This window comes from Mirounga leonina, unplaced genomic scaffold (genome assembly GCF_011800145.1).
Source record: "Mirounga leonina isolate KUSES-001 unplaced genomic scaffold, KU_Mleo_1.0 Mir_150, whole genome shotgun sequence".
NCBI classification, from domain to species: domain Eukaryota; kingdom Metazoa; phylum Chordata; class Mammalia; order Carnivora; family Phocidae; genus Mirounga; species Mirounga leonina.
Genome location: NW_023270374.1, coordinates 27,590,661 through 27,613,568, shown reverse-complemented (window position 1 = coordinate 27,613,568; position 22,908 = coordinate 27,590,661). Strand labels below are relative to the sequence as shown.

Genomic DNA, 22,908 nt, shown 5'->3' with positions numbered 1-22,908 from the left:
TAAACGGGGTGGGGGGGGGGCAGCAAGATTCTGGATAAACTGCTGCCAATTCGACCACAGCAGTTTTGCTACAAAAGCTACGTAATGGGATTCTGCTGCCCCAAGAGATGTGAAATACCGTATTCTAACCGATTCTCAGAAGAGCATTTATAAGTAGCCAGCTGATGTGTCCATCCACAACATACAGAAGAGAACACTGAGGCCCAGTTCTGGGCTTGCAGGCCACATGATTTCCAGTGCTTCAGGCTCCCTGTGAAAATCTATCACTTCTCGCATTTCCTGTCTCCTCCAGTAAACTGATGGCGGCTAATACCCAGAGTCTCATCTTTCTTGGCTCTAACCCCCAGAGAGCTGCCTGCTTCTGAGCCTGGCTCCTCGGCGGGCTTCCAGAAGCTTGAGGAACTTGTAGAATACATGTATGAGCCAACCTCCACCTCCCTTTACCATGCCCACCCCCCCCCACACACACCCCATGCACACATACACTTAGTTCTCCCTCTCCCTGCCCAAATGTCAGGGAAAGACAAGCAGGCCCCCTCCTAGGGACTCCTAATCCACCTCCTCTCTCCTAGCTGTGCTGTGACTGTGGACAGAGGATTCCTTGTTCCCAGTGCTTCCTGCCCAGAGATCTCCGTGGGGCCCATGTGCTGGCAGGGAAGAGCCAAATCGCTCCTTTTAACTAGAGCTAAAGCCACCCCTTACCCCCACCACCACCACCCCCAGAGCAACATGCTCCCAGCTCTGCTTGGCATTTACTCTACCTGCCCGAGCTGGCTCAGTCCCACCTCTTCCCCATAGCCCTTGCTCCCTAGACACACACACACACACACACACACACACACACGGAGAGTTCCCTAGGGATACAGAGGTGCCTCCGATCTAATCAAAAACAAAAACCAGAGGATTCTGGAACAACAATATCACAGACCCCTGATAGTTGTGCCTTCCTAATAACCCACAATGACATTTGCATATTACTTCACAATTTCCCAATCAGTGTAACTTCATTGGCTCCGCTCGCTCTCTGCCCTCACCCTGCCTCAGCCACAGACCCTCCGAGCTGGAAAAGGGATTTTGACACACCCCATGCCGGTGGTTTGCAAATCATCTTGTGCAGAGCCAAGGAAGGGTTCCCTGTCATTATCTGGAGGCTGCTGGGGGCTGAGGAATTAGCCAATTAGAATCCCCCACACCCGTCCCAGTTTCAATGACCCTGCAACCCCTCTGGCTATTTTGTACATTGAGGTTCTTTGGGGTTCATTTGAAAAGGGGATTTTCCTGCTGGACAGTGTGAAAACAACTCATTTACTCTCACCCCACCTTCCTCCACTCCCTGCCCCGACAGTATATATAGGATCCTGAGGCCAACACAAAGAAATGTAGCCACCCACGGTCACTTAGGAGTCAGTGGTAGAACCAGAATGAAAACACCCTCTTCCTGAATCTAGGGTACACCTAGGAGTACTTAAGCAAAAGAAAACCAGGGCTGCAGGGTCAGCAGATCCAACTCCCAGGTCCGAGGCTGTCCATCACCAGCTACCGTGGCACCAACAAGCGATACAGGGAAAGCACATGATCCAACGCAGAGGTGCTTAACGAACATGCATTTTAGCCCCTACCTCAAAATAAGCCAAACCAGACAGGACCCTCAGCACCACCCTGCTTCTTAAACCCACCAGAAATCTGTGGCCTAGACAAACCTTCATGCCTCCCAGCAGTAAAACATCTCCAAAAAGAGAGCTTGAGGGCCTGGAAGACCCATGTGTCCACCCCGAGCGCAAGAAGGAGGCTTCACTTCAGGTGAAGAACGAGACTCTGGGCTGTGCCTGCGTTAACACTCACCCCTCCGTCCACACCAGCTCCCCCGGGGAAAGGACGTCTTCAGGCACCTGCTAGGAGGAAAGAGCGTTTCGTTAGCTCCTCTGAAACCAACCGGAGCCCGTGGACCCAGCAAGGAGCTGGAAACCAGGAGGCTGGCGTTCAGCTGTCTGAGACACCTTAGGGAAGTTGCTGAACCTGTTAAACAGAAAGGCCTGTGCGACTCCGCAGCAGAGCAAAAGGGAAAGTAACACTTCTGAAGCTGAAGCGGCCAGCAGGGGCCAGGGGGGGCCGGGGGGGCCTGGGAGGCCAAGGTAAAGAGTTCAGTCTTAATTCTAAGAGCAACGGGAAATCATTGATTCGCAAGGTAGAGAACAGACTGGAAACGGGCAAGAGTAGCTCTCCGTGTACGTATTAGGGGTTCCCAGGGCCCAGACTGGGTGGTCACAGTAGAGCTAGAAAGAAGTGGATGGATTCAAGAGATCCTTAAGAGGTGGTCGCCAAAGGATTTGGTGGAGGACTGGATGGGGCAGGGGAGAAGGGAGAGCAGAGGCCCGCCTACCCCTCAGGCACCTCCTTCCATGTCAGTCCCGGTGATCTCCAGCACCCGAAAAAAAAACATACCCATTGCTCTCTCAACCTGGCCTCTCCTTGCCTCGGTTTCCCCATCTGTAAAATAAATCCAGCTGGACTCAGTGGTCCCTACGTTCTATTTAGCATTAACATTCTGTTCTGGTCTAATTTGCTCATAGACGATTTAAGGCTTAGGGGCAGGTCCAGCCTCGTACACAACGGGGCAGGAGTGTTGGAGGGAGAAACCTCAGGTCCCCTGGGCTCAGAACAGTAAATCTCCAGGGGAGACGAGACACCTCCACGTCACACAGATCACAAGAATCAGGTGAAGAGGAAGGTCACTTGGGCTGAGGCTGCGAGCCCGATGGCCTGCTCTCTGGCCCAGCTCCAGAGGCCAGCACGGGCCTCAGGACACTGTCACTCCAGCTGTGACATCAGTCACCCAGCGGCTGACACCCTGCTTCCACATCCCCTGTCTTCCAGCACCTGGGGTTGCCCACAGGAGGCCGGTTAGCAAGCATGCCTAGGGAGATGGGCAGGACAGTGGGTAGAAGTTCGGGCTCCGCAGTCACACAGACCTGGTAGGAATTCCGGCTCAACCTCTCTCTCTCTCTCTCTCATTCTGAGGCCTGGGGCAAGTCACTTCACCGCTCTTAGGCTTGGTTTCCTCATGTGGGAAAGAGGAGTGACAGTGTCTGCTCCCAGGTCTAACAGGAGGATTCAGTGAGATGTACGTGGAAAGCTCAGCACAGTGCCTTATCACCATGAAATAGCAGCCTCCGCTTACACAGGTGGAAATCGAGACCCAGAAAGCAAAATGACTCACTGAAGACCCCTTCAGCGAACCAGTCGATGCAGGGGTGAGGCCCAGAGCCCACATTCGGAACCAGGAGGTCGGGCGTGCACCATTTTGGTTCCTGCTTCTCAGATAAGGAAGTTGAGACTAAGGTATTACAAGTAACTCGACCAAGTCCACAGAGAGAATTAACGGGAGAAGAGGGATTTGAACTCAGGCCTCCTTGATGAAAAAGCCCATGGTCTTCCCTGTGGATAGAGAAGCTTCAGATTTCAGGGCCCTATAAACCTGGAACAGGGACAAATGGAAATCTGGATGGGGGGCGGAGTGGGGGGGTGGGAAGCAGCAAAGCTACCTTAAGAGGAAACCAGAAGGAGCTGGTGAAACAAAAACCTCTTTCTCAGAAGCCCTCTCTGGGGACTGGGCAGGAGATGAGGGGGCTGACAAGCAGGGCCATCGTCTGGCCAGGGCTGGGCTGAGGGTTGGATCTAAACAAACAGAAACGGATCCAGCTTGGCCACCAACTTGCTGTGTGATCCTCGGCAGGTCACACACATACACACACACTCAGTTCTCTGTTTCTTCAACTCAAGAATGAGATGGTTATTCTGAATGGTGTTGAGATTCCCCACTTATAAGAGACTAATAATAACCATTCCTCACAAGCTCTAAACTCCTGATCAGTCCCTGCTCCTACAACCCCAAAAGGTGGCCTCTTAACGCTGGCCCCAATATTACAATAGGGTGGGGAAGTCCTGCGTTTGGGCTCTGGCCCTATAGCCAGGTCTTTGGCATCATCTGTAAAACGGGTACATATCTTTGCCTGATCACTTACAGAATGGGAAGGTCCAAGGAGCTACCTCAAAGGCAAGAAACCCCCTGAGGCAACGAACAAAGCAACCTCACCCCAGTCCTCAGCCCACATCCACAGTCAAGCTCTTTTAACTTTTCCTTTCCCTCTGGCTCATGTCCCCTTCAGACAAATAGAACAAGAGAATTCAAGCTGATGGATGCAACAGCAGTAGCAACAACCCCCACAACTAGTAGTAGTAGTAACCTCCACCACTGCCAATATCTGACTCCTGACACCTGCCAGGCACTGTGCTAAATCCTGCCCCTGATCCCCTCAATCAATGAGGAAATTCCACTGGTAATCTAAATGGATAGATGACAAAGATTCAGCAAAGTGAAGTGACTTGCCCAAGGTCCCACACACAGCAAGTGAGTGGTGTGGCCACCTAGACGCAGGCTTTTCATTTGACCTTGGGAGTCTTAATCTTATCCTTGAGGCTGCGGGGTTATCCAGGGTAACATTCCACCACAGGGCATGGCTCAGATCTAGGCAGTGGGGGAAGGGGGGCGGTGTGAGGAATATCTGATCTCCAACCCCCACACACAGCTGCCCCAAATAACTAGTCTTTATAGTCTTTTTGTATCATTATTCAAATATGTCCAGCTCAACTCTCTGGCTAGAACAACACTGTCCAATAGAAACATAATGCAAGCCATATATATCATTTAAAATTTTCAGTAGCGGGGCGCCCAGGTGGCTCAGTCGGTTAAGCGTCTGACTCTTGATTTCGGCTCAGGTCATGATCTCAGGGTTGTGGGATAGAGCCCCACAATTGGCTCTGCGCTGGGTGTGGAGTCTGTGTGAGATTCTCTCTCTCCCTCCCCCTCTGCCCCTCCCTCCCCCGCTCTCTCCTTCCCTCTCAAAAAATAAAATAAAATAAAATTTTCAGTAGCTGCCTTTTAAAAAGTACAAAAGAATGGATGAAATTAATTTTTTTAAAGATTGTATTTATTTTATTTATTAGAGAGAGCATGCCTGCTCAGGCAAGTGTGAGATGGGGGGAGCAGAGGGGAGGGAGAGGGACAAGCAGACCCCGCACTGAGCACAGAGCCGATGCAGGGCTCAATCTCACGACCTGAGTCGAAATCAAGAGTTGGATGCTCCACTGACTGAGCCACCCAGGCACCCCTGAAATTAATTTTAAAAGTATATTTATTTAGCCCAATATATCCATTTCAACATGTAATCAATATACAAAATATTAAGATAGTTTGCATTCTTTTTTTTTTTCATACTAAGTCTTCCAAATCTGTCATGTATCTTACATTTAGAGCACCTCTCAATTCTGATGCTCAATTTTCAGAAGATAGTTAGATCCCCTTAGCCCTTACCACCGAAAGTATATTCATGAATCTAATCATCTAATCTATGTAGAAGTTTTTTGATAACCAAATGGAGTATTCTTTTTAAATTTTGAAATTAATTCAAATCAGATTAAAACTTCAGTTCCTCAGAGCACTAGCCATATTCCGAGTGCTCAGGAGCCACGTGTGGCCAAGCGGCTGCAGTAGGTACTGTAACCTCTAGATGGTCAAGTCCTAGAGGGCAGGGCTGCTGGCCCCCATGGCCCACGGCCAGAGCTAGGCCTCCCGAAGTACAGGTGAGTCTGAAGAGAACGGTATCTTCTCATTCGGTAATCCCTACTGAGCCTAATATTAATATCGACCGCTGGCGCATATTACATTCACCGTGATGGTGACAAAGACATTGGGCGTACCCATTGATCAGAGAATGAATATAGCTCAGAGAGGTGGGCCACCGACCAAGGTCACCCAGCTTTGACCCCAGGCCTGTCTGACTTGGAAGCCTGAGCTCTGTCCCTAAAGCTTGACAGGGACCGGGTCTGGGGCTCAGTCTTCTAGAGAAAGAAATAAGCCCTCGCCACTATTCTCATGAAGCCCTCCTTCCCTAGTCTAGCACCAGAGAATAACCCAGGACAGGACACCCAGGGAAGAGGATGAAAGGGAAGGAGAGCAGGAAAAAGGCATTAGGTCATGGTCCCAAGTACAGAGCTTGGGCCACATGTGACACCATCCCCACTCCCCCCCCAACACACACACATAAAGCAGGAGGGAAACCTAGCAAGGTCCATGGCTGCCTGCCCTCCGGTGGGTCCCTGGGGCCAGGAGCCCTGCCCTGTCCTGCACCTCCCCCAGGAGCACTCACTCGGAGGTGCTTGGACCAGGGCCAGAGCCATTACTCACCTCCCAGGGTCACCTCAGGTGGAGTCAAGGGAAAGGGTCCAAGAGGCAGCCTGCCCCCTGGAAGGAGGGGAGGAGCAGGCCCTGGAGGCAGATTCCAGAGCAGGGAAAAGGTAGCAGGAAGAGGCCAGAAAAGCCTAGTCAGCCCCGCCCCTCTCCTGGAGAGCAGAGCTCGCACTCAGCCCCCCAACCAGCCCCACAGCCTGAAACTCTCACTAGCTATTAGGTTTAACAATTAACTTTGATTCTTTTCCATTTCAGCAGGAGGTAGCCCCAGCAAAAAGTCCCATCTGGGGGTAGGGGGACTTCGAAGGCGGGGAGAAGAGGAAGGGGTGGGTGTGAAGGGAGAAGGGGGTGATTAGTGAACCCCCTCACTTCCTCCTTCCCGTCCCGTCCTACCAATGTGGGACAGCCTTCACACTAAGGCCTGAAGTTCCATAAGGTCAGGAGGAGTGACCTGGCACACAGTAGGTGCTCGATAAATATTTTTAGCTAACAAACAAGGGGGCAGGGTGAACTAGACTAAAACAGGCCAGCTAGATGGGCAGACTGATGAAGACCAGGAGACACAAGGTGGCGCGCCTTGGGCTGGTGCCTCCCTGACCCCTCTGACTCCAGGCCCCCCCCCCCGAGACCGAACTGGACTGAGGACTGGACCACAGTCACCTAGGGCATGCCAGGGGCGTGGCTTTGAAGGAATGTCCCCCTAGCTGTGACCTTTGGGGCCCTCACTTCTTCCCCCATAAACTGAGTGATATTGCTACAGTCCGTATGGCAGGCAGGGCTGTCCGGGGCCAGGCCCACAGACGCTGCGATGCTGTGGGCCACTGTAATACAATCGTGTCTCCTGCTGCTTGGCAACAGTCTCCTCTTCTTAGGCCACCCCCTGAATACCGCCACCCCCCGATATTCCTGACTCCCACCTATGTGGTCCTTTTTCCTTTCCGGGAAGGAAAGCCCAGAATAATGACAGTTCCGGCCCACTCACGTCCCACTCACCTGGGATCACATACACACCCTGGCAACAGCTTGCTACCAATATGACATTTGCTTGTCATTTACACCCCTCCTTGGGTTCCTTGGCCCCCTCCTCCCCCTCCTCCCCCCGCCCCCCCCAACACAGGCCAAGGTCCACAGCCCACCTGGGGCTGGCACTGACCTCACTGTGGCCGGTTCACTCACTGTTCTTGGGCGGGGGCTCCCCTTTCTGGGCCTCCACTTCCCATCTGTGTAGTGTGGGGAGAGGAGGGTGGATTGAGAGATTGTTTCTCCCAGTTCTGATATTTAGAGATTCTGACATTTCTGGGATCAATTTGCACTTTACTTTCAGACAGACCAGAGTTCAGATCTCGACCTTGGCAGGTAAACAGGCAGCTGTGTTATTATGGGACAGACTCCAAGGGGGGCCTACAGAGGCCTGGCACTACAGCCCACCCCTCACCATTCTCAGCTCAAGCCCAGATAGACAAAGGGGGGTGTTGGTTGTCCCTACTCACCGGTCCCCAGTACCTCCACCATAAAGCCCTACCCTTCCAGTCTTCTCTCTCTGGTTCTCAGTAGTGACAGCAGGAGCCGTCAAGCCCCCAGATTCTTCTTGGCAAAACAAAGCTTGATGTTGCCCCTGCATCAGGGCGGGAGGAGGGGGGGCTGACCCCAAGCCCCTTCTGTGTGGAGATCTGGAGCTGCCTCTGATTCTACTCTGCTCTTCCCTGTGTCCTTCCAGCAACTCTTCAAGTATGCTCCCCACCTTCCCATCTCCAGCCTGGAGCTCCCCTCCTTTACCTCTACAGGGAACACCTGTCTACACTGATTATGGAGGCTACACTGATCTCTCCCTCCTCAACTCACTCTGCCATGTTTCTGCCAAATGCTACTCCTTGTGGAAGAGTCTTACTGCCCCTACCTGACCTTAGAACACTGGAGACCAAGGGACTCTTGCCATGACTTTTCTCTGTCTCACTCTCTCCCCCCAGCACAATGCTGAAACCATAATAGGTGTCTGCTGAAAAAACAATGATAATAACCATTAACTGAAAAATAATGCATTATGGGCGCCTGGGTGGCTCAGTTGGTTAAGCAACTGCCTTCGGCTCAGGTCATGATCCTGGAGTCCCAGGATCGAGTCCCGCATCGGGCTCTCTGCTCGGCAGGGAGTCTGCTTCTCCCTCTGCCCCTCCCCCTCTCATGCTCTCTCTCTCTCTCTCTCTCTCTCTCTCTCTCTCATTCTCTCTCTCAAATAAATAAAATCTTTAAAAAAAAAAAGAAAAATAATGCATTATAATCGTATATTTACCATTTGTTCTTTACAGTGCTCAGATCTCAGCATTTTACACATAGCATTTCAGTTAATCCTCCCAAACCCCCCCACCAATAGACTTGCTACCCCTAGCCCTTCGGTTTAAGCTGAGGAAACTGAGGCTCAGAGAGGTGAAGTGACTTACCCAAAGTCACACAGCCAGGAAATGGCAGAGTCAAGACTGGAATTTAAGTTCTCACCCACTGCCCTACTTGGCCTCCCTCCAATCCACAAAGAAAGGAGGGGACATGTGTGAAGTCATAGCCTGCCAATGATGGGGGCGGGGAGCTGGGGGCTCCAGAGAACCTAGCCCAGCCCAAGGCCAGAGGCAGATTCTGCAAATTAAACTCAGTAACCTGGGGCGCCTGGGTGGCTCAGTCGTTAAGCGGCTGCCTTCGGCTCAGGTCCTGATCCCAGGGTCCTGGGATCGAGCCCCGCATCGGGCTCCCCGCTCAGTGGGAAGCCTGCTTCTCCCTCTCCCACTCCCCCTGCTTGTGTTCCCTCTCTCGCTGTATCTCTCTGTCAAATAAATAAAATCTTTAAAAAAAATTAAAAAATAAAATAAAATAAATAAAAAATAAACTCAGTAACCTTCTTTTAAGCACCTGCTCTGTCCAAAGCCCTGTGCTAAGTGCTGGGGAGCAAAGAATGATACATAAGACATCCTAGTGCTCACAATCCTACAAGACACAAGCCCTGTCCCAAGATATAGCTAAGATCAGGCAGAACCCCTCCCAGGAGGGGAACAGATAAGGTGCTCCGCGAATGCAAAGGAAAGACAGATTTTCATTATGGGGGTGGGGCTGGGAGGTCCACAAGGCTTTGTGGGACAGAGGGTGGCATCTGAGCTGAGCCTTGAAAAGGCAGACAGGATTTCAACAGTGATTGGAGGTGGGGGGTGGCATTTCTGGCAGGTAAGAACCCAGGGGCCTGGAGCAAGACACAGCTAAGTGCTGAGCACGTCCCAGGAGCCTCAGGAAACACATTCTCCAAGCCCCTCTCCTTGGCATGGGCCCCCAGTATCCAGCCCTGAAGAGAGCCCACCTTGAGCATCCCTAGACTCACAGGCACCTGGATCACTTACTGTGAATGGGCACAGAAAGAGAGAAATAGCTGGGCACCTGGGCATGTGGTTTGACAGGAGGGACTCAAAGGCTAGAATCCAGGCTCTGTATGAAATCTCTGAAGATGGAAGATGCTAAAGGGAGGGGCAGTCCCTTCAGAGTGTGGGGAAGTTCAGGGAGGCAGCAAAGAAAAGGGCAAAGAATTTGAATTGGGCAGCAGGAAACCTGGCTTCTAGAACCACAGATCACAGCTACATGGCAACTATCCTGTCCAAACCCCTTTTTACAGCAGGGAAAACTGAGGCCCAGGGGAAGGAACTAGCCCACAGTCCCTCAGCATCTTCACTTAAAACCAGCAATGTGCTGAGAAGCAGGAGAGATCTGCCTCCAACTCCTGACTGCCATGAACCCCCCAGAGGCTCCCACTCTAAAAAACAACCCTGAAGATGGATCATGACTCAAAGACACAGATGGTGCCTACGGAGCCTTTCCCAAGATCAAGGCCCACTCTCAAAATTGCGCATACCGCTTCAGAAGTTCATGAACATTTGAGACCAACGTTCTGCAAGGGCAATCTGAGAACCCTTGGTGTCACGGTCACCTTGACCAGGAACCTGTTAAGACAGGCTGATTCCAAGGCCCCACCATGGATCCCACCCTCCCAGGAAGCAGCTGAGTTTGAATCTCTGGGTGGGTCCTGAAGAGAGCATTTTTTTTAGCAAGCTCCTTTTTGCTACTCCCGGGGGAGCAAATTTTGAGAAGCCCTGCCTTAGGGAACCCTCGGAGGTGGGAGTAGAGGTGGTGTGCTGAACTACTCTCCTTTTACCTGTTTCACATATTGAACTTCTGCTTCCTTGCCTAGGAAGAGAGGGCTCCGTGGCTCGAAGGTTTAAGGCCACTGTTCATTAATCAAAGTTCCTTCTGGTTGAGCCACCTGCTCAAGCTGACCATGATCATGATGGGGGTGGGCAGAGGCCCAGAAAGCTGACTGCAGCTGCATTCTGAGATCAAGCAGCCCTACCTCCAAGGGAGTCTGGACTCCAATGGGCCGAACTTGGGGTGAGGGGTTCCCTATCAACCCCAGTCTGGAGGCTCCTTTCAGCTCTCCAGACTGTCTCACTCTGGCTCTTAACCTGTCTGGCTTCCTTCCTTTTCCTTTCTAGCATGAGGATCCTCCTAAACCCGAGTTTCCTGGCTCCAGCCTCTGCTTCCCTCCCCTCCACATCACTGAGCCAGATACAGGATCTCCAAGCCCCCAAGCACCCTTCCAAGGAGACAAAGCTATCATTCTTTGCAGATGATAAGCTTATTTAACTAGAAGACTCAGTATAATCAATGAAAAACTAAGGCGACCACTGACCAAACAGCATCTAGGGAAAAAGCCAAGTGCCTTCAGACCTGCCCTGTCACCCGCCCCTGACAGGTGGGCACTGCCTAGAATCAAATGGGCTCAGAGCCCTGGCCAGCCCCAGGGCTGACACCGTAGGAAGGCCAGTCCCTGAGCGAAGTGACGGCACAGGCTGGGAAGCAGGAGACCTGGACCGGAGACCGGGCTCTCTGAGCTGAGAATTTGTGCTCTAAATTTGAGCAAGTGCACATCCCTCTGTGAACCCCTAAACACTCTTGAATGCCCCATCCAGGGCAGCATGGGAATGGTTCAAGAGTACCCACGGGCTTTGGATAGATCTAGATTTAAATCCCAGCTGCGCCACTTGCCGGCTGAGGGCTGGGTAGGCCTTGGGCAAGCTACTTAGCCTGCTTTAATAAAATGGGGATCTAATCTCTGCCTCTCTGGGTAGTTGCCAGGATTAAAAGACATAAGGCGTGTAACTCGCTTAGCACGGGGCCTGGCACATGGTAAGCCAATAACGTAAGTGGCTGTTTATCAGTCACCAGAGTGAGCCTCTGAAGAGGAAGACTCTAGGCTTGCTAATTCATACTGGCCCCAAGCAACCCCAGAACCACCCATTTGAACTGGGTCTGGAGGCTTTATCTTTAGACCTCTAATCTGGAGAGAAGATGGTGGGGGGGGGGGGGGCACAGGACAAGGGAGTGAGAAAAAAAGAGGAGGGAAGAAGGTAAGGAAAATCAAGGGGTGAAGAGGGGCCTGGCTCCCCCAGTTTGGGGAAAAGGAAGATGACTTCAGGGCAATTGCCAAGACAGGATAAGCCTTCTCTCCTTTCCAGAGCCTTCCCTACGCCCGCCAGGACAAGGCTTAGAGTGACACAGCCTGCTGAGAAGCACAACCCTGGCTGTCAATAGGGACATTGAAGCCTTGGGTTACCTCCAGGCTCTGGCTCCCCACGTTGCTGCCACCCGCCGACCCGTGGTGGCCTCCTCCCCGCTGGAGCAAGCAGAGATGGCCGGAGCAAGCAGAGATGGCCAGAGCCAGGCTGAGACAAACAACCTGCCCTTTCAGCCCGCAGAGGCAGGGAGCCCCTTGCTTGGGCTTCTGACCCTGACTCAGCAGGACTCTTCCCGCTGGCTCCCCATCTCGGAGCCTTTCACAGCGCCCTCTCCAGGTCTCTACCTGCCCCACGATGCTGCTCCAGGGGCCAACGCTGCAACTAGGGGGAAAGCACCGTTCTGACCGCAAACAGGAGCCACAGACAAGGCGTGACCAGCTGTGTGACTTTCGGGGTGTCACTTTCTCTCAGAGCATGTTTCCCTTCCCTGGCTAATGAGGGCAACGAAGAGCAGGGACCATCGCTAAGGCCCTCCTAACTGACAGCAGCTATGCTTCGTAGGATACCTCCGAGCACACAGGGGCACAGAGGACTTGCCTCGGGAGAGGAGTGGGCGGGGCGGACCATGCTGAGAATGCAGTGGACGTGGCAATGGCCAAGGCTTATTATGCTGATGACGATTATAATTGAAAAGCCCAGCAACAAACTCTTAAGCAATTTACAAAGAGCGTTCTCGTTATCCCCTGGGATGCGCAATCTGGTGAAGTAGGTAGAGCTGGAGGATGCTTATTCACATCGGGCAGACGAGGAAGTGAAGCAAGATTCGAGTGACGCACCCCAGCTACGAAGGGCAGGGCAGGGGGCACCGGGGAGGAAGGGATCATTATGGGGTGCCGACTGGGTGCCACCTCACCAGGCTTACCCACACCTGCTATCCAGACCAGGTATGACCACCACAGCATGCCATTGCAGGGGCTACTGTCCCCATTTCCCAGGAGATGAAACTGAGGCTGAGAACAAGTAACTGCTTTCTCCTTAGCTCATGCTGCTCCATTGCAAAGCCTGTATTTGCACCTGGGTTTGCGGGACTCCAGGATTTGCCCTCTTTCCACCTACCTGTACGTACTGTGTTGAAAAGTGTCCCCCCAAACTCATGTCTACCCCGAACCTCAGAATGTGACCATATTTGGAAAAAGTCTTTGCAGATGTAATTAGTTAAAAGAAAATGAGGTCATACTGGATTAGGGTGGATCCTAAATCCAATATGACTGGTGTCCTTATAAGAAAAGGAGATGACACAGAGACACACAGGGAGAAATGGGGAGAAAAGCACATACAACAGAGGCAGAGGCAGCCACAGACCAAGAAATACCAAGCACTGGGGGCAACCAGCAGGAGCTACGAGACAGGCGTGGGACAGACTCCCCCACAGAACCCTCAGAAGGAACCAACCTTGCTGGCACCTTGATTTCTGACTTCTATCTCCAGAACTGTTGAGAGAATAAATGACTGCTTCTTTAAGCCACCCAGATTGCAGTACACCATTAAACAGCCCGGGGAAATTTATACGCTGCTAATCCACTGAGCAGCAGACCCGGGATTCTTATTTTCAGATTCCCACTCACTAGGCAGCCTTGGAGGTTAAGGGGTCTGAGGGCCTGTGAGAGGTCATTTTTTTCTTGTAAGTATTTTATTTGTTTGACAGAGAGAGAGGGAGTGCACAAGCGGGGGGTGTGGCAGTCAGAGGAAGAAGCAGACTCCCCAAAAAGCAGGGACCCCGACACGGGGCTGGATCCTAGGACACCGAAATCACGACCCGAGCCAAAGGCAGACACTCAACCGACTGAGCCACCCAGGCGCCCCGCGAGACGTCATTCTTATCTCTCCTTTACCTCCCTGACCCAAGCTGGCCTTAAGTCCACCACCTGTGCTTCTTTTCTAGGTCTCTGTCCACCCTCTGAGCCCAGTCTCCAAGTCAACAGTCACCACCTGGAGAGCTGTGTTTTTGAAATGCAAATCTGTTTCTTCCAGGCTAGCTTAATCCTCTTCCCTAGCTCCCCACCACCTGTGGAAGTCCAGCTCTTCAGCCTGGGCCAGATCTTGCCCCAAACTTTCTCTCCCGGCCTTACTTCTGGCCAATCACCCCCACCTGTCCCCACCACTCACCACCTTCTGCTCCAACCACATAGAACTATTTGGAATTTCCCTAACAAGCCCTGGTGCCTTTGCACATGCTGCCCTAACTACCCGGAAGATAAATCCAGCCCAAACACCATCTCTTTTCTTTGTAAAGCCTCTTCCTTCCTGAACAACCTCACTCTGATGCCTTGTATATTGTACATCTTTACATGTCTGCCCCTTCACCCAGCCTGTGAACACTGCTGGATTCATTTCCGCTTCTGGAGGCTTAGGGCCCAGCACAAAGGCATTCAAGAGTGTTGAACTGAATTGCCGAGTAGCCATAATAGTCACAATTGCTAACACTTAGCAAATGTTTACTATGTGCTCAGCACTGTGTGAAGCATTCCATGTATGTTACCTCATTTCATTTTCAGAACAATCCTATGGAACAGATACTATTATTGGTCCTGTTTTACAGGTGAGGAGCTGAAGAGATGACGTCCCTTGCCCAAGTCCCTCCAACCAGTACGTGGCAAAGCCTGGATGACTCTAGAGCCAGGGCTTGTAACCAGGACTAGGTACACCATCCAGCCTAATACCCTCATTTTACAGAAGAGGAAACAAGCAAAAAAAGGAAAAGTGACTTGTCCACAAACAAGGCACGGACCCAGATCTTTAGATTCCTTATTCAATGTTCTTCCTCTTCTCATTCTTGCAGGATCCTATTCCAGGAGGACACAGACGACTTGCTAGGCTGTGTTTCCTGGAGAGCTTTCTCCTGCCTCCTCTAGAGCAGAGCCCAGCACCGGCCCAGGCACACCATGGGGGTTCATCTATGGCCAGGAGAGGTAGCAGTAAAAAAGACAGATAAATCTACTTCTAAAAAGTCTGAGGCCTGCTTAGATATTACAATGTCAGGGCTTGAGAGGACACTTTGGGTGTCAGTTAGTATACCATCTCCCATTATATAAAGTCATCCACTTCAACAAATTTATTAAACACCAATCATAAGCCGGGCACTGTGTGGGGGCACTAGAAAGAATGATAAGCAAGTTCCTGCCCAGATGGTATTTGCACTTCAGTGAGGGGAGAGAGACAAACAACTAACAAGTTCATGTATAATTATAAATTCTCATAAGCACTATGGACTACAGGGAGCTCTAAGAACGTATAACAAGAAAAACTGACTTACTCTAGGGAGCTGGTGAAGGGCCCCCTGAGAAAGTCACTCTTGAGCTGACATCTGAAGAATGGGAATTAAACAAGAAGCAAGGGAAGAGTGTGCTAGACAGAGGGAACAGCATGTGCAAAATCCCAGAGGCCAGAGAGCTCATGGTGCCTGGTTGATCTAAAAGAAGGTCGGAGTAGCTGGTTTCCAGAGAAGGGGGCAGGGACTTGATCCTGCAGGTCTTATAGGTCAAGGTAAGGTGTGGAGAACTGAACAGAGCAGGGAAACCCCTTGCTCAAAACCTGGCCCAGAGCAGACACTGTCAATGAGTTATTACAATATTCAGTGAAGGAGCAATTTGTCCAAGATCACAGGGAAGACCTGAGAGTTGAAACCAGAACACCCACCTGCCCGACTAGGGCTGTGGGGCTACTTCATTATGTGGGGCAGTGGGCAAGGGATGCTTTCCCAGTGTTTCAACCTATAGGAGGTTCCAGTTTCCTTTCGGCACCTCTCTTAAACTCAAGGGCAAGAGAATCACCTGTGTTTGTTAACACATAGACTGCTGGGCTCCACCCCCAGAGTTATTACTGATTCAGTAGGTCTGACCGGAGCCCCCAAAATTTGCATTTCCAACAAGATCCTAGCTGACCATGTTGCTGCTGGTAGGGTGACCATACTTTGAGAACTACTGCTCTAGATTAGAGTGTATGGGGGCAAAGGGGCATGGCCAGGATCCTTGGGGGCTAGAAAGGTAGATTCCTAAATCTGGGTAATGATGAGACAAACACCAGGACTCTGAGAAACCGAATGGGCTCAGAATCTAGCCTACTAGCTGCTCAGCCAGGGAAACTGAGGCTTAGGGGGGTTAGACTCTTACATAAGAGAAGTGCAATACAAATGTGCTGAGCCAACAGATAAACACAAAAGGGTTTGACCAAAGTCCAAAGGAGACCCCTGGACCAGACTCCAGGGCTCCTGAGCGCCAGGCCAGAGTCTTTCTTATCCTGGGAAGGGGAGATTCAGGGAAGGGGACAGCAAGCTCAGCTCTCCCCAGCTTCTGCTGCCAGAAACATTTTAAGAATTGCAGAAATCTGCTCTTGGCCCCCAATCCTATCACCCATCCACCCTCCTTCCTTTTACATTCCCAGCTCCCTCCCTTTCCACTCCAAATCCTGTGCACTTTATCCTGGCAAGCCGAGCAGCAGAGGGGGAGGTGAAGTAAGAGGGAAGAAGAATTGGAAGTGGAGGAAGAATTCTTGCACTTGGATGTCCTTCTTCCAGAACAATTCCTTCCTCCTAGAAGAGTCTCAGTTTCTCTCTATCCTTGTATCCAGTCTACCCCCAATCCACCCACGTTTCAATACCAGCATCTGAAACCCACAAAACCAGGGGCTAAATTTCCAAACCACATTTTCACCCAGTTTTTCTATAATAGAGTGGCCCTGGACAAAATTTTTCTATCCTATCCTAGTTGGCAGCAAAATGCCACTCCTCTTGCAAACCCACATGCACAGACTCGCTAATATACAAACAGCTATATGTACATAAAAACAAATACACCAGAACTTTAAAAACACATACACATATACATCAAAGTACATTATTCATTGTTCACTGATAAAACATACCTATGCACCCGAACACACAAGAAAAACACAGAGAGACACACATGCAGACAGACCACAAATCTAGAAATGCATGCACTGCACCAGTACATGGGAAAAGGGGTACAGACACACCCAGGGACCTCTCTCAGAGTAGAGGTCTCCTGAGAGGTGGGGGTATTCCTGCTCAGGCTCTGGCCCTTTAAGAGAGTGGTTCTCCCTCCTTTCGGGGCCTCTAAGGTGCGGCTCTACCCATGAAAGCTAGAGACGGTGAGGGTGGGAGTGAGGCTGACCTGGCCAAGCCCGGTCGGACTCTGGGCCACCGTCTTCGCGCCGCGACAGGAAATGGATTCCTGAACCGCCTGGGTCACCAGCCTGGGGACCGCTGTTGCCTCCACCACCACCCCACACCCGCACACGCACACCCGAGCGCGCGCACACACACACACACACACACACACCCCGGGCTTCAGGCAGGACACGCCCTCCACTCCCGCTCGGCCCGGTGCGCGGGCTCCGCCGTCAGCCCAGCGCCTTGTGGCCGCTGGGGTGTGGCCGCCCACCGGCCAGCAGAGAGTCTCCGCCGGGCGGGGACACTACTGCCGCCGCCGCCACCCACCGCCCCGGCCAGGTGCCCGGCTCCCCGGGACCACAGCGCCTCGCCCGCCGCCCCCACCCCTTCCTCCCAGCAGTGCGGAGACAAAGCCGCGCACACGCACACGGGGGCTACGCGGGTGCACACCCGCCCTCACACGCGCACACCCGGGGAATCACACGGGCGCTCACACGGCGACACACACACACACACACCCCGCCACAGGCTCCAGCCACAAGCGAAGCCACTGGCACACACCCTCATCCAGATGTACACACACTCAGCTACATATTCGGACACACCCTCTAATAGACACATTCACGAATAGACACACGCAGACACACACACCCTCGCCCAGATACACACACACCACCCAGTCCAGACGCACGGAGACCCACAGCGCACCCCCCCCCACACACACACAGATGCACACCCAGCGCACACGCACACACGCGCAACCACTTGCACAGACCCACGGGCACACGCGCGCTCACACCCAACACCCGGAGATGTGGATCCCGACACACGTACCAGCGCCAGTCCCGAGACTCACGACCCGAGGCCCGGGGCTGCCGGCTGGGGCGCCCGCCCCCCGCCCCCCTGGTGTCCAGCCCCCCCGCCGGAGCTGCCCTGTCAGGGCTCGAGGACCGGGGACCGAGCCCGGAGCCCTCGGCGACCACCTCGCACACAGACACACGCGAGAGCAGACGCGGCGGGGTCCCCGAGGCCCGGAGGAGGGCGGCGCGGGCGGCTAACCTGGCAGCGGCGGCGCGGCTTCCGGGCGCTGTCTGTCCTCGGTCTGTGCGTCCCACGGCCGCCCGTGCGGGCTCCGAGGCGCACTCGAGCTGCGCAGAAATGCCCCGCTCGCTCGCTCGCTCGCTCCCTCCCACGGCGCCCAGCCCCCTCCCCGCCCGCCCCCCACACCGGGCTCCCCCCTCCGCCCCGCCCCGGCCGGCTGCCCCCGAGGAGGCGGCGGCAATCCCGGCCGCCCCAGCAGCCACCGGCGAGCTAGCGAGCAGCCGCGCCGAGCCGAGAGCAGCCGGGCGGCGGGGGGGGAGCGCCGCCGCCGCCGCCGCCGGAGCCGCGGCCGCGCGTCGGGAGGAGCCGCGCCGAACCCCGGGGAGGGGAGGGGAGGAGGGGGCTGAGACCCGCGAGCCCGCCTGGCGCCCGTGGCCCGCCGCCCGCTTCCCCACGTGGGCCCGCGCCTGGCGCCTACCTGAGCCGCCGCGGAGCTCAGAGGCCGGGGCCGAGCGGCGGGGCGGGGGTGGGGGGGAGACCCCACCGGGGAGACCCCACCCCGGCCTCCTCGCCCTCCCAGTCCCAGCCCGGTGGGCTCGCGCCCCGCCCCCGCCTCCTCCCTAGTCCCCGCCAGCGCCGACCTGGGTTTTCCCAGGCTAAGACGCCTCGGCTCTCGGCCCGGTGCCCCGGGCTAACCCCACGGCCCGGCGCCCAGCTCGCCTGCCTCCTCTACCTCCAGCCCGGACCTGGCCGACGCCCACCCGCCGCCCCGCCGCCCTCCCATTGTTCCCGCAGCCTGAGCTTGCAGAAGATCCCGCAGCGCCTTCCAGCCCTCTCCCAGGTGGCGATACCTCTGGACTCTCTGGGGGCCCTCCAAGGGCTGGCCCCTGGCTCTGGGATCCCGACGCCCACCCTCCACGGGGGCAGGCACGACCAGAGGAAAGAGCTTTTCTAAATTAGGGTTATAACCACCGGCCCTTATAGGCTCTCCTTCAGGTCCTACTTCGAGTATAGACTGAGGCTTGGGGAGCGAGGAATTTATCCAAGTTCAGCAAGCCCGAGATGGCAGCACGGAGAAAATGGGGGTACCGATTAGGTGTCTCCATTCCATAAATGAAGAAACTGAGGGCTCCTGGGTCAGGGCCAGGCCCTCCAGAAGTGGAAGGAAAAATGAGCCTGCCCTCCTTTGTTAGACTAAATAAAGCAGAGCCAGCGGGGGAAGCAAGTGTCATGTACTTCGGCGTTTTTACTGGAAGTCAGAAGGAAGGTAAAGACCTACTAAGTGCGGGAGCTTTCATGCACTGTGTCTCACCTAGCCCTGACCATAGTCCTAGGTAGCAGCTGTGATTATCCCCATTTTGCAGATGGGAAGCCTGTCCTAGGTCTCTCTACCAGCAGCACAGAGCCAAGATAAAGCCCAACCATTATTCAAGTTCTTCACTGTGGTCCTTGCCTCCAGTATAGGAAACTAAGTGCCAAATGAGCCACTGAGAACTTAAGAAATCAAGGAGAGGAGGCTTAGTTTGCACTTTGAAGAACTTCCACAAACTAAGAAAGAGCAGAACTGAGGGGATCAAGGTCCCAAAGCAAGACTGAGCGTGGCTTGTCCAGGAGGAAAAAAGTATAATTAATAATTAGAACTAATGATAACCAACATGTTCGGAGCACTCACTGTATTCTAGGCACTGTTCTAAGAGCTTTACTTGCACTAACTCATTTAATCCCCCAGTAACACTGTGCAAAAGAGGTTATTCTTGCCACCACTTTATACATTAGGAAACTGAAATGCAAAGACATTACATAGCCTGTAGAGCCTCAGAGCCGAGATTTAAATCCAGGAAGCTGATTCCCAAGCCTGCGTTTTTAACTACGGTAGCAGACAGAAGCAGCCCTGATGTGAGACAAAGAAAGGCACTGGAACTCCCAGAGCCCCCACCACAGCAGGACTCTATTGAATTTGCTGTCCTCTGTCTCCCTGTGTGCACTCAGTGCCCTCCCACAACGCCTGCTATGTAGGCCTCATTTGTTAAATGACTGCATGACTGCCACACGGGGCTGGAGGGCTGAGTGCCACGTGCAGGGCTCAGTTGCAGCCCTCTCTGCCCTGCTGGGCATCTTCATCAGTGCCTTTAGATGAAGCCAAGGAAGGCATGAAACGCTAATCAAATCTACTGTTGTCGTGAAGCTGGAAGGGACAGCAAACACTCTGTAAACCAAAATTAGTTTCCAAAAGAGCTCAGCAGCCTTGGGGCTGAGCTGGATCCAACAAGATGAGGTGCCACATAGAATAAATGTAAATTCCTGCCCTCTTTGGTTCAAACCAGAGCAGCCCCACTGAACTTTCTGTGCTGATGGAAATGTCCTAAACCCACATTGTCCTTTTTTTTTTTTTTTAAAGCGGATCCCATGCCCAGCACAGGGCTTGAACTCACCACCCTGAGATCAAGACCTGAGCTGAGATTAAGAGTCAGATGCTTAACTGACTGAGCCACCCAGGCGGCCCTGCATTGTCGATAAGATAGCCACTAGCCACCTGGGGCTGTAGAGCACTTGAAATATGGCTAGTACAACGGAGACACTGAAATTTTAATCTCATTTCAAGTACTTAAAATCTATTAGCCGCCTGCAGCTAGTGCCTGCCATATTGGACAGTACAGTTCCAAATGATCACGTGCCCAAAATACAAGATAGAATCTAGATTAAGAAGAGTTCCAGTGAAAATGACTTAAAGGTTTGAGGTGACCTCAAGTTCAACAGTGCAATGTGGCTGTAAAAAAGAAAGGAAGGAAGGGAGGGAGGGAACGAGGAAAGGAAGAAAGGAAGGAAGGGGGGGAAGCAAACATGATTACTGTATCAACAGAAAGCAGAGGTCAGACCAGCTTGGTGCTGCCCTGGGCAGATCACAGCTTGGCCACAGGGCTCAGCCCTGGGGCCCACATTCTGAGAGCGACACTGTCACAGGAGAGTATGTCTCGAGGAGGAGACCAGAATACCACTGAGAACCTGAATACCACTGTGTGATGAATGCCTTAAACAGCCTGGAGAAGGGAAAGGACAGGGTGGGTATAGTGGCTATCTCCAAACCTCAGGTCGAATAAACAAAACAAAAAATTCTGCAAACCCCTAGGCCACACTATCCATGTCTAATTTATCTTCCTGTTCCCCTGGGCACCTAGTTCACCCAGGACCTGGCCCACAATAAACACTGACTACAAACTTGCTGACTGAATGGATGTGAAAGAATCCCCTCAGCTCCAGTGGGTGGACATCAGGGAGGACAGTTTCAGCTCACTGTAAAGAACTCACAAACAGTCATGGCTATCCAAGAATGAAATGGACGACCTTGGGAGTGATGAGCTCCCTGCCAATAAGTGTATTCAAAGAGACTGGGTCTTCACATTCAGATGGCAAACAGACACGTGAGAAGATACTCAACATCACTCATCGTCAGGGAAATGTAAATCAAAACTACAATGAGATATCACCTCACACCTGTCAGAATGGCTAAAATTAACAATACAGGAAACAGGTGTTGGCAAGGATGTAGAGAAAAGGGAACCCTCTTACGCTGTTGCTGGAAACGCAAACTGGTACAGCCACTCGGGAAAACAGTATGGAGGTTCCTCAAAAAGTTAAAAATAGAACTACCCTACAATCCAGCGATCACACTACCAGGTATTTACCCAAAGAATACAAAAGTACTAATTCACAGGAATGCATGCACCCCAATGTTTATAGCAGCACTATCTGTAATAGCCAAATTATGGAAATAGCCCAAATATCCGACTGATGAATGCATAAAGAAGATGTGGAATATTAGCCATAAAAATGAATGAAATCTTGCCATTTGCAATGACGTGGATGGAGCTAGAGGGTATTATGCTAAATTAGTCAGAGAAAGACAAATAACATGATTTCACTCATAGGTGGAATTTAGGTAACAAAATAAAAGAGCAAAGGGAAAAGAAAGAGAAAAAAGCAAAACAAGAAACAGACTCTTAACTATAGAGAACTGATGGTTACAGAGGGTTGGTGGGTGGTGGGATGGGTGAAATAGGTGATGGGGATTAAGGAGCGCACTTGTTGTGATGAGCACTGGGTGTTGTAGAGAGTGTTGAGTTACTATATTGTACACCTGAAACTAATATTACACTGTAGGTTAACCAACTGGAACTTAAATAAAAACGTTTTTAAAAAGAAAAGAGAACGCCCAACACATAATATAAGTAGGAAAGCCAGTCTTCATAATCAATCTAATCAGCAACATTTGATTTACTTTCTGTCAGAAGAGAGACTGGGTCTTGATTTGGAGGCTGAACTAGGAACCAGGTGACCCTTCAAGTTGAGAAATGGACAAGTTCTATTAGGAGGGAAAAGACAAGATCAAAGTCATGCTTCCAGACAACTTTCATTCTGTATGTGCAGAACAAACTGACGTGGAGGGACCCGAGGCCAGGAGGACCAGTTAGGAACCACTGCAGTGGGCAGTGAGAATGGAAAACCAAGGACAGGTGGGTCACCAAAGGAGCGCAGCCACGGTGCTGGGAGTCAGGCCCTACAGGTTCTCGTCTTATCTCTGCTTTTAACTTACTGTATGCTCTGGGGTAAATCCCTTCCCTTCTTTGGATTTCAGTTTTCCCGTCTCTAAAGTGCAGAATAATCCCCAAGTTCCTTCTAACTCTGGATTCTTTTTATGGGAGCAAGATTATGAAGGATAGCTAAGATAATGTATTAGACAGCCTTTACAAGCTTCAGAGTAATAATATCCTTGGTCTCATTACTATTGTTATTAGTATTATTACAAAGACAGCCTCCCCAGGACAGGATGAAGAGATTAGCAGGAGAGGACAGGAAGTCCACGGACTGCATTCTGTAGGGGCGGGAGTAGGGGG

At 52.3% G+C, this 22,908-nt stretch overlaps 1 protein-coding gene across 4 annotated transcripts in view; it reads right to left on the bottom strand.

Moving 5' to 3' along the window:
* Positions 1-18,106, bottom strand: part of EPB41L1 (erythrocyte membrane protein band 4.1 like 1) — a 118,251-nt gene extending 100,145 nt beyond the window's left edge. For 2 of the 4 annotated variants that reach the window (XM_035006233.1, XM_035006234.1), the window contains exons 1-2: positions 18,035-18,099; positions 1,843-1,892 (exon numbers count right to left, since the gene is read on the bottom strand). The gene's annotated coding sequence lies outside the window, so the exon portion shown is untranslated. Of the gene's footprint in view, positions 1-1,842; positions 1,893-18,034 lie in introns of all 4 variants that reach the window. The other 2 variants (XM_035006231.1, XM_035006232.1) reach the window with 2 other exon arrangements.
* Between the last annotated feature and the right edge of the window lie 4,802 nt (positions 18,107-22,908).